At 45.4% G+C, this 4,072-nt stretch overlaps 1 long non-coding RNA gene across 2 annotated transcripts; it reads left to right on the forward strand.

Moving 5' to 3' along the window:
- The first annotated feature begins 458 nt into the window (after positions 1–458).
- Positions 459–3,074, forward strand: LOC148781692 (uncharacterized). 2 transcript variants are annotated; one of them, XR_016058412.1, is made up of 3 exons: positions 459–699; positions 785–1,066; positions 1,162–3,074. It is a non-coding gene; the product is annotated as an uncharacterized LOC148781692 (long non-coding RNA). The 2 variants fall into 2 exon arrangements; XR_016058410.1 differs by having other exon boundaries at positions 461–699; positions 771–1,066.
- The last annotated feature ends 998 nt before the right edge of the window (positions 3,075–4,072 follow it).

Consider the following 4,072-nt stretch of genomic DNA (forward strand, 5'->3'; position numbering starts at 1 on the left):
GAGCGGACATGGGCTGTCATGCGGATGAGTTCGTTCGTGAAGGTGAGAGTGAGAGAGAGAGAAAAGGGGTGACTCAGCTTAGGAGAGAGGGAAGATGACCCACGCCACAGAGGTCCCGCGGGATCGTGCACTTCGGGGTATCTTCTCTCTCTCTCAAAGATTTCTCTCTCTCTCCTCTCCTGCAGGATTGGGGACTCACAAGGAAAAACAACGTAATGATTCAAGCACATTCTAACCTTGATTCTTCTTAGCCTTTGGGGTTATTGGGGCTTGAAATGAGAGCTCCTTTACAAATGGGTTAAGCTTGATTATATAGAAGATTCACCAAATAGGGGTGAACGCTCAAAATCCAAGCTAAATTAAATTTAAGAAATTAGAAATAAATCCTAAAATTAAGCGCAAATGAGCAAAATATCCCTGAGATCGTTTGCACGAATGATGAAACCGCCCCTGCATGTAGGTTGCTCCGCCAGCGAGATCTTGGAAGCTTGTTCTGCAACTTGTGGCAATTGTTCAGCTGTTTCAGTAGGATATATTCAATGTTCTCTCGATTGTGAGCATTTTGATGCCGTTTGATCGTGCTGTGATGGCCTTTTACCCCAGGGTGAAAGTCTGACCAGATTTGTGAACTTCGTTTGCCAATGCTACTTCGAGCTGTGCTGTTCTGGTTCCTGGTTCTACTTGCAAGTTAAAGAGGAGGTAGTTACAGTCGTTTTGCACCAAGTTTGGGCTAATTTTGTCTTGGTTCATGCATTTTCCTAATTTGGCAGGTTATCGAAAAAAGGGATTCCGGCAACCGACATGATTCACTTTTCTAGTGGCCTGGGGACTTGCATACCCCTTTGACGAAGCACGTGGCCATAACATCGTACACAGCGCATGACGATTGCATTTGGGTGAAGTGCGTGGCGATAGCCCTTTCGGGTCTCGGCCTTGACTTACTCCAGCTTGGTCTTATTGCCATTTGAAGATGAGGACTGTAGCGTTTTTTCAAACTTGTGAGGATAGTTTGTGGCACTCCTGAGTATAAAAGGGGGAAAACCCCATTTTACTTATTTACTGAAGGGTAAAATAATCAAAGATATTTTTTTAGAGAGAGATAGAGAGCCGGAGCTTCCGTCAAGAGTTTCCTGACTAAAACTTCTCGGCCTAAATTTGCAGCAGACAAGCCCAAAAGAGCTTTTTTGACGAACTTCAATAGGTCGTAGGCCTTCACGACATGCATGCGGGTGTTTTCGAAGAGTGCCTAAGCTCTCCTGAGCAAGGGACGGGGCTTCTCAGAGCTTTCGTGAGATTTGCAGTGGTGCTCTACGGGAGTTTCGGTCCCTTTTTCGTTAGTTCCATGGCCGAAGGGGAGGTTGCAGAGAAGTCAGAGCAGTCTGACAGTCTTCGGACCATCGGACGAGAAGAAGGAGCAGTAGTGGGCTCACCGAAAAATCAGTGGAATTTCGGTGACTTTTTGGTGAACTACTGAAGTGTAAAAACAAGGAGAAGGGAGACCCACAAGGTCACATGAAAGCTGTCTGGGGATTCCATGGTTTTCTGCCAACTGGTAATGAGTAGGAGGTGGGGAAGGGTATTTTAGAGAATAGGAGTGAGTTCCCAGCGAGAATAGGAAGCGCCAGTGAGAACCTGAGGCGTCACAGGCCTGCAACGGTCGGGAGATGAAGGGTTGTGAGACGGCGAACGGTCGCCTTTCGCATGTGTGGAGACGGGCCACATTGCGACTGTTAGGCGGCGTGCCAAGATTTCAAGGGACGTGGTGCATCGCACATGTGACGTGTGCGAACAGTTGGAGCACAGGCCTCATCAAGTGCTTTATCGCCCCTTGGTCAAGAGACGACGATACCATCTCAACGGGCAGACGACGATAGCTCCTTGGTCACGAGACGGCGATAGCCTTGACCAATTCCATCGGTGTCTTGTGATTGTGTGCAGATGGTGGTTGGATACATCGTCTTTAACGGATGTCTTCTCAACAGCCAGCCAAGGCCTCAAAATCTTTCAAAATGCCGGTCCCTTCGAAAAACGTTTCTAAGAACAAAAATAGGGGAGAATTAATGATAATTGATCCTAACGAAGCGCATCCCTCATCTCAACCTCTTGTTCCTAGGAGTGCTGGCGGCACACCACTACCTTCTTGGGGTGATTTTGGTCCGTGCGACTTGATAGTAATGGGCAGCCAGGCATTTCCTCTTGCAAATTTGAGAAAGGCCTTGCAATTTCTGCTTGAAGGGAACCTATCATTGGTTCATCTTTTGTAGTTACCTCTATTTGGGGACAAGTTGTTCATCCTCTCGTTTGGTGCATTCGTGGAGGCTTTGTCGTATCACAGGCCATGATGCCTTTCCCTGTGCAAGTTACTAGGCTCAATTGTCGTAATGTTTCTGCGGACAATGGACATGACCTTCTTAGAGCTGCTTATCAACTTTTCAGTTGGGCTACTTTCTTTGAGCAGATCATGTTCCCATTTTTAGCGAAGAGGCTAATGGACAACCTCCTAGACTTCAATGTTCCCTACGTAGACTTGTTCAAACGAAAGTGACTGAAATAGCTCAACTGGTTAGGGCAGTTCTGGATTTAGAAGAATTAGCTTCTATTGAGAAATATCCCTCTATCAGGCCCTTACTTAAGTTCTTCCCTAAGCCTTTGATTGTCACAGATTCTGTGATGGCACACTTAGGTAACCTTAAAACCAACTTTCTCATGCGTCAGTTCATTCACCCAGATTTTGAGATTTTTCCTTAAGAGATTCCTTCGATATTTAAAGAAATCGCATGTTTTGAAAATGAGGACGACATGACGATTCTTGAATGCAATATCAATGATTTGTAAGGCTTGCTTACTGTGGCCCATGAGGTAGAAGAAGACCCATTTTCACCTCAGTTGGTACGTGGAGAATATCATCCTTTGGTTACAAAGTTTGCCTTTCTTTAGGAGGAGGGTATGAAGGATGGAATCAAATGAGCACAAGAGAACTATTATTGGCTTAGTTTTGAGAACTGAGCAATTTTCTTCATTTGTTGTACACAAACATTTAGCAATAGAAATAAAATGCCCCTCTTTGTTGTTTACTTTCTTTGTATGCCGCTACTTGTGACATTCTGTTGCTTTATGAATAATGTTCCTTCTTTTTCTTCAATGTGGTGCGTGGCTCTTTTATTCGTCCTTCTCTTTTTCATTGCTTCTGCCCTTTCACCGTATGAGATGAAGAAGGATAGCTCACTCATTGCTTCATATTTTGACAGCTTGTCACGACTCCAATGACCTCGAATGGGGGAGCAATCGCTTCCTCGCCCCTTAGTGTTTGATTGGACAGAGAGGCTCATAATTCATGGCTCTCATGATTTGGTGAGCTTGTTCGCTGTAAATACTCCAATCTGGGGGAGCCTTGGCTTTGAATCGAGGTGCATCGCTTTTGAGCTCATTATAAGTCTCAGTCTTAGGGACAAACTCCTTCAAGTGCTTTGAAGCAATGCACATAACCTCTAACTGATTATGGAGTCTACGAACCTCGCTTCTTAGCTCTGCCATGGCTTCTTGTTCCTGAGAGTCAGAGGGCTAACTCTTGTCCACCTGTACCTCTTTGGGAGCCTCTGAGAGCTGTAAGACCTTCTCTTGGCTGCTGGTGATCCCCTTGTTCAAAGAGGACGGAATTTGGAGTATCCTCCTTGGTTGTTGGTGTGCCAATTTGGCTTTTAAAAGAGAAATGGGGACATGCAGAACCTTTGCTGGTTTAGCGTATAGGTGACCCTCGGTTCTAGAAGGTCAATCTCCAGGGCTTCCTCAATCTCAGGAGTTGTTTTTAGCTCGCCATTTTGTTCAGGAGAATTAGAAGTAGAGGAGGAAGCTTCGTCTTTGGGGGATGATAGCATGACCCCAGAGAGGTGGCAAGGTATACTTGGTTAGATAGGCGTCAAAGGGAGGATCTTGCCTTGTCTTTCCTCTTCTTTGAACATGTTTGTGATCATTCACCCAAGATATTCAACATCATCGTGAGACGAGGGTCCTGTCTCTCTCACAGGCTTTCAATCATCATCCTTTGACTTTTCTGATGTTGGAAGGTTAGTGA

The sequence above is a fragment of the Amborella trichopoda genome, chromosome 6 (assembly GCF_054954075.1).
Source record: "Amborella trichopoda isolate Santa Cruz 75 chromosome 6, AtrichopodaSantaCruz75HAP2 v2.0, whole genome shotgun sequence".
Classification (NCBI taxonomy): domain Eukaryota; kingdom Viridiplantae; phylum Streptophyta; class Magnoliopsida; order Amborellales; family Amborellaceae; genus Amborella; species Amborella trichopoda.